Raw genomic sequence first — 14,548 nt, 5'->3', positions numbered from 1 at the left:
ACCAGTAGAGTTAGGGAGTTTTGATGTAATAGTTGGCATGGACTGGCTGAAGGAGGTGAAAGCAGAGATCGTATGTTATAAAAATGCAATTCGCGTTGTACGAGAATAAGGAGAACCCTTAATGGTGTACGGAGAAAAGGGCAACATGAAGCTACATCTTATTAGTAATTTGAAGGCACAAAAACTAATAAGAAAAGGTTGCTATGCTGTTCTAGCACACGTCGAGAAAGTACAAACTGAAGAAAAGAGCATCAATGATGTTCCTGTCGCAAAAGAATTTCCCGATGTATTTCCGAAAGAATTACCGGGACTACTGTGATGACCCGGGAATTTCCGATCAAATTTAAACTTAATCTTATATGATTTCGACACGATAAGCAAAGTCTGTAATGTTGAGTCACAAATATTTTGAACTGTGTTCATGTATTCATTTACCTTTAACTGTTCGCGACGATTAACGAACAACTATTTGTAAATAGATACATATATATTTAAATGTAAATATATATATAATTATATATAATGATTTGAAATATAATGTGAAATAAAATACAATTTAAGTGTTATAAATAAATATGTAAATATATTAAATTACAAGTTAAAATATAATTGTTATATTAATATTATTACCTTCATTATTATTGATATTATTAATATTAATATTAATATCAGTATTATTAATATTATTATATATTATATAATATATATATATATATATATATATATATATATATATATATATATATATATATATATATATATATATATATATTAAATTAGATATATTTAATTTGTTATATCAAATCTTATTATTATCATTATTTATATTAGTATTATTTTGATTAATATTATTATTATTTATGTATTTATTATTAGTATTTATTACTATTAATAATATTATCAATATTATTATTAATATATCTATTATTAATTATTAACATTTAATTAAAATAAAGTTTATGGATACAGATAGTTACAAAATCGGTTTTCAATCCCATCTACTTTTATTATTTTATATAAGTTCTTCTTGATTCAATATTTCTTTGTCTCCCACCGAATCACATGTATCCAAGAATGAGTATTATTATCAAGGTTACTGTATAAGATTGATTGAATACTGTGTTTGATTGTTTTATTTCCTTCACTCCACTGTAACGCAAATAGATCATATATTATAATATACATATCACATGTTTCCTCCTTCTTTTTTCTTTATTCTGTTTTCTGTCTCCTCTCAAAAACAATCCATCACCTTTTTGAAATTAATGAGTCAAGAACGTACAAAACTCACTTACTCGACTTGTTTCCTTCTGCTTTGCACACTATCACATAGGAATATATATTATATATATATAGATACTTGATATTTATCATCTCTTTAATTCCTTTCTTTATGTTTTCTGCTTCTAATCGACATCCGTTGCACCATTAAACTCACCTTCAACGAACCACTCCATCACCACCCATGAGCTACTCGACACCAATCACAACCCTCCCAATTTTTATGTTTTTTTTCGGTTCACCGTCAACCAACACAATCACCATTCCATCACTTTTTCCTGCAGAGAACAAAACCCACAACCGAAACCCAATCCTCACAGAAATTAGAAAATCAAACAAAAATATTAATATACACATACATAAGCTTATATTACTTATACACATATACAAACACTCACATCGGGTAGCACCACAACGATGGATAGTGATTAATCTTTGCTGCAACAACCTACACCAATCGAAGTCATCACCAACTCCGGTCACCTTCCTCTCTCCATCTCTTTCTACATATTTTTTTTTATCATGAACCACCTTCTTTTTCTGTTTCTGTTTAAAACAATTGAAGCAACACTACAACCATTAAACCGTGAATGTTATGATTTCATGTTCAGTTTAAAACCCAAAACCAAATCTCTTGTTGCTGTTAATAATAAAGAACAAGAACATTCTTACAGCTCGTTCAAATTGGATATTATTAGAAATATATAACTCATTATAAGAGGTTACAAGTGGGGAGGAAATAGAAGATATGGCCGGCACTTTTCTTTAGTGGGTTATAAAGATGTGATTAAAGGAATGTGGGTCACAAGTTAATAATCGGCAAAGTTGATGTAGCAAATATATTGAACGAGTTCTTTTTTTTTTCTTTACAAGTGGAACAAAAAGAATTATGGCTGACCCAAAATGGGTCATAAGAGGATGATTATATCTTCTTTTTTTTTAGAAGCTATGAAAGTGATAGCTAGAGAGTTTACATTTTGAAACCAATTACATATTATGCAAACAACTAGGGTAAAATCATTTACTGGTTCGGTTTAAAGCATAAAGACATGATAATTTAATATATAGGATTTTAAAGGTCTAGTGGGGTTGAGAATGGATATGCTTGAGTAACAGTCGACTAGTAGGATGTATATAAATGAATTTAAAGCAACTAATAAGCTGGACATTTGTTTACCATAATGGGCCGTAAAGCTTTAGGTGTTTTCTGCTTGGGACGTGTTCATGTGTATGTTATTGAGCCAGAAAAATCAGACCTATATATTGCTGTATGAGATTAATGAAAACGAAAATAAGGTTGATGAAGTTATGGTTATGTCAAGTATGATGGATAGTGTAATAAAGATGATGATGATGAGGTACGTATGAAATAACATAGATGATGATGGTTATGATATAACGAGAAGTAGAAGATGATTATGATCATGATGATGTATGGGGATAATAGATGAATGATGATGATGATGGTAATGAATGATAGATGAAGATGATGAAACAGCAGGTTAAATTAATTAAGTGAGGGATTAATTCAAAAACAGTCGAACGGTAGAGCGGTTGGGTGTGTTGGTATTAAAGAGAGGTCGCGAGTTCTATTCCTCTCTATGATATAGATATTTTTTTTTTTATAAGAAAAAGAAGAGAAGAGAAATAATGGGATTTATAGTTGGGCTCATCTAATTGCTAAAATGGTCTGCAATTGATTTAACTGTTGGGCCGAATCATTGTTGGGCCGTGATTAGTTGATTGGGATGAGATAATCCCATTTCCTGATTGGGCTGAGATGAAAGGGTTATATAGATTTAGTTAAGATATAAATCAGAAAAACAAGGACAGTTGAGTGGTTTAGAAGGGAGTTGGTTAAGCGAGAGGTCACGAGTTCGAGCTCTGTCTAAGGCATTCTTTTTAGGAAAAAAAAAGCTTTTAAAGGTTCATGAATCCGAGGTCAACCCTGCATTGTTCAGTTTCGTCATATGTATTTTTACTACAAGATACAGTATGGTGAGTTTCATTATTCCTTTTTTACTCATTACATTTTTGGGCTGAGAATACATGCAAATGTTTTATTAACTGTTTTACAATATTTATATGCGTGAGTTTCATTATTCCTTTTTTACTCATTACATTTTTGGGCTGAGAATACATGCAAATGTTTTATTAACTGTTTTACAATATTTATATGCGTGAGTTTCATTATTCCCTTTTTAAATGCTTTCGCAATATATATATTTTTGGGACTGAGAATACATGCGCTATTTTTATAACTGTTTTATGAAATAGACACAAGTAAGTGAAACTACATTGTATGGTTGAATGATCGAAATCGAATATGCCCCTTTTTATTAAGTCTGGTAATCTAAGAATTAGGGAACAGACACCCTAATTGACGCGAACTCTAAAGATAGATCTATCGGGCCCAACAAGCCCCATCTAAAGTACCGGATGCTTTAGTACTTCGAAATTTATATCATGTCCGAAGGAGGATCCCGGAATGATGGGGATATTCTTATATGCATATTGTGAATGTCGGTTACCAGGTGTTCAATCCATATGAATGATTATTTTTGTCTCTATGCATGGGACGTATATTTTTGAGAACTGGAAATGAAAATTCTTGTGGTCTATTGAAATTATGGAAATGATTATTTATGTTAAACTAATGAACTCACCAACCTTTTGGTTGACACTTGAAAGCATGTTTATTCTCAGGTATGAAAGAAATCTTTCGCTGTGCATTTACTCATTTTAAAGACAGTATTTGGAGTCGATCATCGCAATGGAATCAGTTGTTAGTGACTTCGTCCAGATGGATTAGGACGGGTCCTTTCAGTTGGTATCTGAGCAGTGGTCTTAGCGAACCAGGTCTTGCATTAGTGTGTCTAACTAATAGTTGTTTAGATGCTTTAGTGAGTCTGGACTTCGACCGTGTCTGCATGTCAAAAGTTTTGCTTATCATTTCTAGTCGGAAATCATCTGTTTATCATCCATAGGAAATTACCTGCTTATCATCCTTAGGAAATTACCTGCTTATCATTCTTAGTCTAGACATGTCTTACTGCCTCTATTGCATAGACAGTGTATAGATGAATTCATATCTTAGCGTATCTATTATTGTTACCTTTGTCTGACAGCTTCCGTAGATTCCTCCGTAACTTATGGGATTTTAGTATTATATTGATGCATATGTAAATTATGTATTGCAGGGTACTAATCTACATACTATAATCTATTTCTTATCGAAATCCTTCATCTGATTGTATGGGATGAATCCCTCAACCAGTTCGAGTCCCTCATATTTCGATAGCTATTCCGATAGTTATTCCAACAACTATTCCGACATGGATATTCACCTAAGCTTCGAAAGCGGTGTCACCAGAATGAATCAATCAATCAGCCATCCCCAATTCATCTGATGGGTTCGTAGCCTACTTAATCATTGGAGATAAGAAGAAGAAGATCCCTTCCATCCACCACAGTTCCCTCTTGGTGAAGAATCTGAAGTACTTACCGGCGAACCTATCCGAAACACCATTTTCACACTCATTTCCATAATAGCTCGACACGATTATATTCTATCCACAATTCTAAACCTTATTCATTCGCTTGTTCATACCAACAATCATCCCGGAGTAATAAAGTCAATGAGTTTCACGCCCGAGTTGTGACCTTGCAAAATATGGTGCAAAATGTACCAGCTTCAGCAACATCAACGGCATCAACTGTACCACCAGCAACAACACAAACCACAACAACACACGCCTCAACATCACAATCGGTACCCCGAACATAATCATCGTTCTACATGACGTTCTGCATCATTTATCTTCGTTCAACATGGCGAATATGAAATCTCTAATGTTTTAGGGATTATATATTCTTGTTCTAACGTAAATCAAATGAGTTTAATATCATATTAACTCATTAAATCCATGATTGCATCTGAAGAAAATATATATACAAGTATATTTTCATAAAGATTGTAATTAAATATTCTTTCGTACAAACTGTTAATGGTGAAAATATTTTAACGGGTAGGTAATACCCTAGGAATATTTAGATTCCACTTTAATAAGTTACATTGTACATTCGATGAAGCTGATTCAACAGTCATTTACTATCCTACTTACAACCACCGATATACGTATCCGTTCACCGCAGAATAACCATTTTCATTCAATTTCATATTTGGATTTTGACCTATCAGAATCCAACAAGTGGCATAATGAAGAAAACATTTGACGAAATAAAAATTTGATAGAAACAAACAAATTAACTACGAAAAATTTTGTTAAGAATCCACGCTAACTGTTCCAGCTAACTGTTCCTAGCTAACTGATTACATTTATTTATCGCAGTTTGTTTATCGCAATTTAATTATCGCAATTTTATTTATCATCATTTAATGTCTGTATTTATTTTACGCACTTTAAATATCGGGACACGTATACAAGGTTTTGACATATCATATCGACACATCTATATATATTATTTGGAATCACCATAGACACTCTATATGCAGTAATGATCGAGTTCTCTATACAGGGTTGAGGTTGATTCTCAAATAATATATATACTTTGAGTTGTGATCGAGTCTGAGACGTATACGGGTCACGACACGTATTAATTAATTTGAATATTATATATTAAACTCTATATGAATTATTGGACTGTCAACTGTGGACTATCGACTGTGGACTATCAAGATTGGACAAATAATAAAATGAATTAAAATATTGATTATAACATATGAAACTAAAAAAAAAAAAATTCTTCAAGTTTGCCACTTGATCTCATTTTAAACCTCATTTGTATCTTGACGATTACAATCTGCGTTCAAACCTTTCATGATTCTTGAAAACACCTCAATCAAGAGGATGAACCAACCGCACTTCATCTACGGAAGAAGAGATTGATGTATATAGTTATACACCTGAAAACACTTAGAACCTGAGTAAACGTTTAACACATATCTGTGCTAACTCCTTTGGCGTTGTTATTACCGAAAATAACAATGCAATTCCTTTTCAAAATAGCAAATTTTGTCACAGCTCCAGCAAGACAACTTCGATTTTCATTCGGATTAGCCTTATTATAACCTTGTTATATAAGTTGCCCTTCATCATCGTTACCGAAGAACCGATTATATCCCACCACATTAGTAGTAAACTTACCAGCAACTTCATTACTCATTGGCTTAAGTATCTCCGAAGGACCATTATATTGTTCCTTAAAACCCTATCATGTACACATCCGCATCTTGTAAACAAGAATTGCCATACCAGTTACCGAGAAATCAGTAATCAGTATTTTGAAATCTCACAGCGTTCTACATCAATAGTTATATGTAAACATATAACATTTATCTCTTAGAATTATGATCTCCCATTCTGACATTCTGAAAAGCACACAGTCTACGAATCAACACTTCAAAGTTTGAAAAAGCTGAATGAAGCAGCAGAAACTATAGACAACCGTAAACGACCTTAATCATCGGAAGTTAGATGATAAAGAATAGTATGTTGGCAAAGCTCAGAAAAGTTGGAACTGGAAAACGGATTGAGCAAACCATGAAGGAAGCTGTGAACAAATCACAAGGACTAAACTTGTACATAAAGAATCCAGATTATTCTGTTTCAGATGAAATCTTTAGCGAATACCTTGTTCCTTAATCGCTCTAAATCATCGTGAATGAATTTCTTCATCACAATTTGATTCTAACATTCCAAGATATTATCGTATCTTTCATTATAAATATCCTCAATATTTCTGAAGATATCTTCATAAATATTCTCGTCCGATATTAATTATCTCTCCACGCTATCTGTGATATATCATAAAAGGAAACTAATTTAGTTTCTAAATTCTAAAACCTTCGAGTTTAAGATATGAATGATTTTGAAGTAGTCTTGGGAATTGAAGCATGAGTTAGTATAACATAATGACACTTGATCAACGTGATTATATTACAGTAAGTCATGCTGAGTTTCTAGTGAAACGTGATGATTCACAGACCATAACGTCATCATGTACCATGTTACACGACTCTTACATTCTATCTAATCTTCAAACATATCGAGAACATATCTTCTTGATAAATCTATCTTTTCTTTTGAATTTTGGTAATTTAACCAAACAAGATCGTGCTGTTACAATCTCTCTCTTAGAACGTTAGTCATGTTCATTCAAAACTCCATATCTACAAATTCTGGGCCATTATTCGCTTGATTTGAAGCCGGGAAGAGAAAACAAGAGCATGGAGCTCCGAAATATAAAAAGAAATTTAAAGCTATAAAAAAAAATTATACAAAAATTACAAACCGTGTATATCAATGTTTATTGCAACATAAAGACACGGGAGAATTAAAAACACTATAACCCCAAGGGCGAAGTAGAAGATAACAGATTCCTCTGGTGAAAGTTGTAAATGGAGAATGATTGTGGCGATAGTCAGGATAAGGACAAGGATCAGAACTGGATTAAGCATTTTCACAATTTTTTGAACTTGGGAATTGAGTATAGGAATGGTAAAGGTAATGGAACGGAATAAGTTAATTTAAAGTGAATTATCTGATAAAGAAATCAAGGCAGATCTCCCTTATTTAATTACAGAGATTTTAATTTCCTTACTCGCCGAAGAATCAAATCTTATAGATTACGAAAATTTTCACTAAATCCCTTGAATTCCGAAAATCAACCGTGACTACGTCACCGGTTAAAACGAACCTACATTTACTCATTTCACTCTTTTGTGATAGCTTCACTCGAACTCTTCACAAAATCAAATTGTTTTATCTATATTACCCAATGATGATAAGACTCTAATTTTCAGCTCGTATGCGTCATGAAAACATACTTATTGTCAGCCATGACCATCCCAATCAAATTTCGGGACGAAATTTCTTTAACGGGTAGGTACTGTGACGACCCGGGAATTTCCGATCAAATTTAAACTTAATCTTATATGATTTCGACACGATAAGCAAAGTCTGTAATGTTGAGTCACAAATATTTTGAACTGTGTTCATGTATTCATTTACCTTTAACTGTTCGCGACGATTAACGAACAACTATTTGTAAATAGATACATATATATTTAAATGTAAATATATATATAATTATATATAATGATTTGAAATATAATGTGAAATAAAATACAATTTAAGTGTTATAAATAAATATGTAAATATATTAAATTACAAGTTAAAATATAATTGTTATATTAATATTATTACCTTCATTATTATTGATATTATTAATATTAATATTAATATCAGTATTATTAATATTATTATATATTATATAATATATATATATATATATATATATATATATATATATATATATATTAAATTAGATATATTTAATTTGTTATATCAAATCTTATTATTATCATTATTCATATTAGTATTATTTTGATTAATATTATTATTATTTATGTATTTATTATTAGTATTTATTACTATTAATAATATTATCAATATTATTATTAATATATCTATTATTAATTATTAATATTTAATTAAAATAAAGTTTATGGATACAGATAGTTACAAAATCGGTTTTCAATCCCATCTACTTTTATTATTTTATATAAGTTCTTCTTGATTCAATATTTCTTTGTCTCCCACCGAATCACATGTATCCAAGAATGAGTATTATTATCAAGGTTACTGTATAAGATTGATTGAATACTGTGTTTGATTGTTTTATTTCCTTCACTCCACTGTAACGCAAATAGATCATATATTATAATATACATATCACATGTTTCCTCCTTCTTTTTTCTTTATTCTGTTTTCTGTCTCCTCTCAAAAACAATCCATCACCTTTTTGAAATTAATGAGTCAAGAACGTACAAAACCCACTTACTCGACTTGTTTCCTTCTGATTTGTACACTATCACATAGGAATATATATTATATATATATATATACTTGATATTTATCATCTCTTTAATTCCTTTCTTTATGTTTTCTGCTTCTAATCGACATCCGTTGCACCATTAAACTCACCTTCAATGAACCACTCCATCACCACCCATGAGCTACTCGACACCAATCACAACCCTCCCAATTTTTATGTTTTTTTTCGGTTCACCGTCAACCAACACAATCACCATTCCATCACTTTTTCCTGCAGAGAACAAAACCCACAACCGAAACCCAATCCTCACAGAAATTAGAAAATCAAACAAAAATATTAATATACACATACATAAGCTTATATTACTTATACACATATACAAACACTCACATCGGGTAGCACCACAACGATGGATAGTGATTAATCTTTGCTGCAACAACCTACACCAATCGAAGTCATCACCAACTCCAGTCACCTTCCTCTCTCCATCTCTTTCTACATATTTTTTTTTTATCATGAACCACCTTCTTTTTCTGTTTCTGTTTAAAACAATTGAAGCAACACTACAACCATTAAACCTTGAATGTTATGATTTCATGTTCAGTTTAAAACCCAAAACCAAATCTCTTGTTGCTGTTAATAATAAAGAACAAGAACATTCTTACAGCTCATTCAAATTGGATATTATTAGAAATATATAACTCATTATAAGAGGTTACAAGTGGGGAGGAAATAGAAGATATGGCCGACACTTTTCTTTAGTGGGTTATAAAGATGTGATTAAAGGAATGTGGGTCACAAGTTAATAATCGGCAAAGTTGATGTAGCAAATATATTGAACGAGTTCTTTTTTTTTTCTTTACAAGTGGAACAAAAAGAATTATGGCTGACCCAAAATGGGTCATAAGAGGATGATTATATCTTCTTTTTTTTTAGAAGCTATGAAAGTGATAGCTAGAGAGTTTACATTTTGAAACCAATTCCATATTATGCAAACAACTAGGGGAAAATCATTTACTGGTTCGGTTTAAAGCATAAAGACATGATAATTTAATATATAGGATTTTAAAGGTCTAGTGGGGTTGAGAATGGATATGCTTGAGTAACAGTCGACTAGTAGGATGTATATAAATGAATTTAAAGCAACTAATAAGCTGGACATTTGTTTACCATAATGGGCCGTAAAGCTTTAGGTGTTTTCTGCTTGGGACGTGTTCATGTGTATGTTATTGAGCCAGAAAAATCAGACCTATATATTGCTGTATGAGATTAATGAAAACGAAAATAAGGTTGATGAAGTTATGGTTATGTCAAGTATGATGGATAGTGTAATAAAGATGATGATGATGATGAGGTACGTATGAAATAACATAGATGATGATGGTTATGATATAACGAGAAGTAGAAGATGATTATGATCATGATGATGTATGGGGATAATAGATGAATGATGATGATGATGGTAATGAATGATAGATGAAGATGATGAAACAGCAGGTTAAATTAATTTAGTGAGGGATTAATTCAAAAACAGTCGAACGGTAGAGCGGTTGGGTGTGTTGGTATTAAAGAGAGGTCGCGAGTTCTATTCCTCTCTATGATATAGATATTTTTTTTTTATAAGAAGAAGAAGAGAAGAGAAATAATGGGATTTATAGTTGGGCTCATCTAATTGCTAAAATGGTCTGCAATTGATTTAACTGTTGGTCCGAATCATTGTTGGGCCGTGATTAGTTGATTGGGATGAGATAATCCCATTTCCTGATTGGGCAGAGATGAAAGGGTTATATAGATTTAGTTAAGATATAAATCAGAAAAACAAGGACAGTTGAGTGGTTTAGAAGGGAGTTGGTTAAGCGAGAGGTCACGAGTTCGAGCTCTGTCTAAGGCATTCTTTTTAGGAAAAAAAAAGCTTTTAAAGGTTCATGAATCCGAGGTCAACCCTGCATTGTTCAGTTTCGTCATATGTATTTTTACTACAAGATACAGTATGGTGAGTTTCATTATTCCTTTTTTACTCATTACATTTTTGGGCTGAGAATACATGCAAATGTTTTATTAACTGTTTTACAATATTTATATGCGTGAGTTTCATTATTCCTTTTTTACTCATTACATTTTTGGGCTGAGAATACATGCAAATGTTTTATTAACTGTTTTACAATATTTATATGCGTGAGTTTCATTATTCCCTTTTTAAATGCTTTCGCAATATATATATTTTTGGGACTGAGAATACATGCGCTATTTTTATAACTGTTTTATGAAATAGACACAAGTAATTGAAACTACATTGTATGGTTGAATGATCGAAATCGAATATGCCCCTTTTTATTAAGTCTGGTAATCTAAGAATTAGGGAACAGACACCCTAATTGACGCGAACTCTAAAGATAGATCTATCGGGCCCAACAAGCCCCATCTAAAGTACCGGATGCTTTAGTACTTCGAAATTTATATCATGTCCGAAGGAGGATCCCGGAATGATGGGGATATTCTTATATGCATATTGTGAATGTCGGTTACCAGGTGTTCAATCCATATGAATGATTATTTTTGTCTCTATGCATGGGACGTATATTTTTGAGAACTGGAAATGAAAATTCTTGTGGTCTATTGAAATTATGGAAATGATTATTTATGTTAAACTAATGAACTCACCAACCTTTTGGTTGACACTTGAAAGCATGTTTATTCTCAGGTATGAAAGAAATCTTTCGCTGTGCATTTGCTCATTTTAAAGACAGTATTTGGAGTCGATCATCGCAATGGAATCAGTTGTTAGTGACTTCGTCCAGATGGATTAGGACGGGTCCTTTCAACTACCTCCACATCGATCTGTTGAATTTCAAATAGATCTTGTACCAGGAGCTGCACCAATAGCTCGTGCTCCTTATAGACTCGCACCCAGCAAGATGAAAGAACTGCAAAGCCAACTGCAAGAACTATTAGAACGTAGTTTCATTCGACCAAGCACATCACCATGGGGAGCTCCTGTTTTGTTTGTCAAGAAGAAGGATGGTACATTTAGGTTGTGTATTGACTACAGAGAGTTGAACAAACTTACCATCAAAAACCGTTATCCACTGCCGAGAATTGACGACTTATTTGATCAACTACAAGGCTCGTCGGTTTATTCGAAGATCGATTTACGTTCTGGATATCATCAAATGTGAGTAAAGGAGGATGATATTCCAAAAACTGCTTTTAGGACGCGTTATGGTCATTACGAGTTTATGGTTATGCCGTTTGGATTGACTAACGCACCAGCTGTGTTCATGGACCTTATGAACAGAGTGTGTGGGCCATATCTTGACAAGTTTGTCATTGTTTTCATCGATGACATACTTATTTACTCAAAGAATGATCAAGAGCACGAAGAACATTTGAGAAAAGTGCTAGAAGTATTGAGGAAAGAAAAACTGTACGCTAAGTTTTCAAAGTGTGCATTTTGGTTGGAAGAAGTTCAATTCCTCGGTCACATAGTGAACAAAGAAGGTATCCAGGTAGACCCGGCAAAGATCGAAACCGTTGAAAAGTGGGAAACCCCACAAACTCCGAAGCATATACGTCAATTTTTAGGATTGGCTGGTTACTACAGAAGATTCATCCAAGATTTCTCCAAAATAGCAAAACCCTTGACTGCATTAACGCATAAAGGGAAGAAATTTGAATGGAAGGATGAACAAGAGAAGGCGTTTCAATTATTGAAGAAAAAGCTAACTACGGCACCTATATTGTCATTGCCTGAAGGGAATGATGATTTTGTGATTTATTGTGACGCATCAAAGCAAGGTCTCGGTTGTGTTTTAATGCAACGGACGAAGGTGATTGCTTATGCGTCTAGACAATTGAAGATTCACGAGCAAAATTATACAACGCATGATTTGGAATTAGGCGCGGTTGTTTTTGCTTTAAAGACTTGGAGGAACTACTTATATGGGGTCAAAAGTATTATATATACCGATCACAAAAGTCTTCAACACATATTTAATCAGAAACAACTGAATATGAGGCAGCGTAGGTGGATTGAATTGTTGAATGATTATGACTTTGAGATTCGTTACCACCCGGGGAAGGCAAATGTGGTAGCCGACGCCTTGAGCAGAAAGGACAGAGAACCCATTCGAGTAAAATCTATGAATATAATGATTCACACTAACCTAACTACTCAAATAAAGGAGGCGCAACAAGGAGTTTTAAAAGAGGGAAATTTAAAGGATGAAATACCCAAAGGATCGAAGAAGCATCTTAATATTCGGGAAGACGGAACCCGGTATAGGGCTGAAAGAATTTGGGTACCAAAATTTGGAGATATGAGAGAAATGGTACTTAGAGAAGCTCATAAAACCAGATACTCAATACATCCTGAAACGGGGAAGATGTACAAGGATCTTAAGAAACATTTTTGGTGGCCAGGTATGAAGACCGATATTGCTAAATATGTAGAAGAATGTTTGACGTGTTCTAAGGTCAAAGCTGAACATCAGAAACCATCAGGTCTACTACAACAACCTGAAATCCCGAAATGGAAATGGGAAAACATTACCATGGATTTCATTACTAAATTGTCAAGGACTGCAAGTGGTTATGATACTATTTGGGTAATAGTTGATCGTCTCACCAAGTCAGCACACTTCCTGCCAATAAGAGAAGATGACAAGATGGAGAAGTTAGCACGAATGTATTTGAAGGAAGTCGTCTCCATACATGGAATACATTATCTCTGATAGGGATGGCAGATTTATTTCAAGATTCTGGCAGACATTACAGCAAGCATTGGGAACTCGTCTAGACATGAGTACTGCCTATCATCCACAAACTGATGGGCAGAGCGAAAGGACGATACAAACGCTTGAAGACATACTACGAGCTTGTGTTATTGATTTCGGAAACAGTTGGGATCGACATCTACCGTTAGCAGAATTTTTCTACAACAACAGCTACCATTCAAGCATTGAGATGGCACCATTTGAAGCACTTTATGGTAGAAAGTGCAGGTCTCCGATTTGTTGGAGTGAAGTGGGGGATAGACAGATTACGGGTCCAGAGATAATACAAGAAACTACCGAGAAAATCATCCAAATTCAACAAAGATTGAAAATCGCCCAGAGTCGACAAAAGAGCTACGCGGACAGTAAAAGAAAAGATATAGAGTTTGAAATTGGAGAAATGGTCATGCTTAAGGTTTCACCTTGGAAAGGCGTTGTTCGATTTGGTAAACGGGGAAAACTAAATCCAAGGTACATTGGACCATTCAAGATTATAGATCGTGTCGGACCAGTAGCTTACCAACTGGAGCTACCTCAACAACTCGCGGCTGTACATAACACTTTCCACGTCTCAAATTTGAAGAAATGTTTTGCTAAAGAAGATCTCCCTATTCCGTTGGACGAAATCCAAATCA

Source organism: Rutidosis leptorrhynchoides, chromosome 10 (assembly GCF_046630445.1).
Source record: "Rutidosis leptorrhynchoides isolate AG116_Rl617_1_P2 chromosome 10, CSIRO_AGI_Rlap_v1, whole genome shotgun sequence".
NCBI classification, from domain to species: domain Eukaryota; kingdom Viridiplantae; phylum Streptophyta; class Magnoliopsida; order Asterales; family Asteraceae; genus Rutidosis; species Rutidosis leptorrhynchoides.
Note: the sequence above shows the minus strand (reverse complement) of the source record.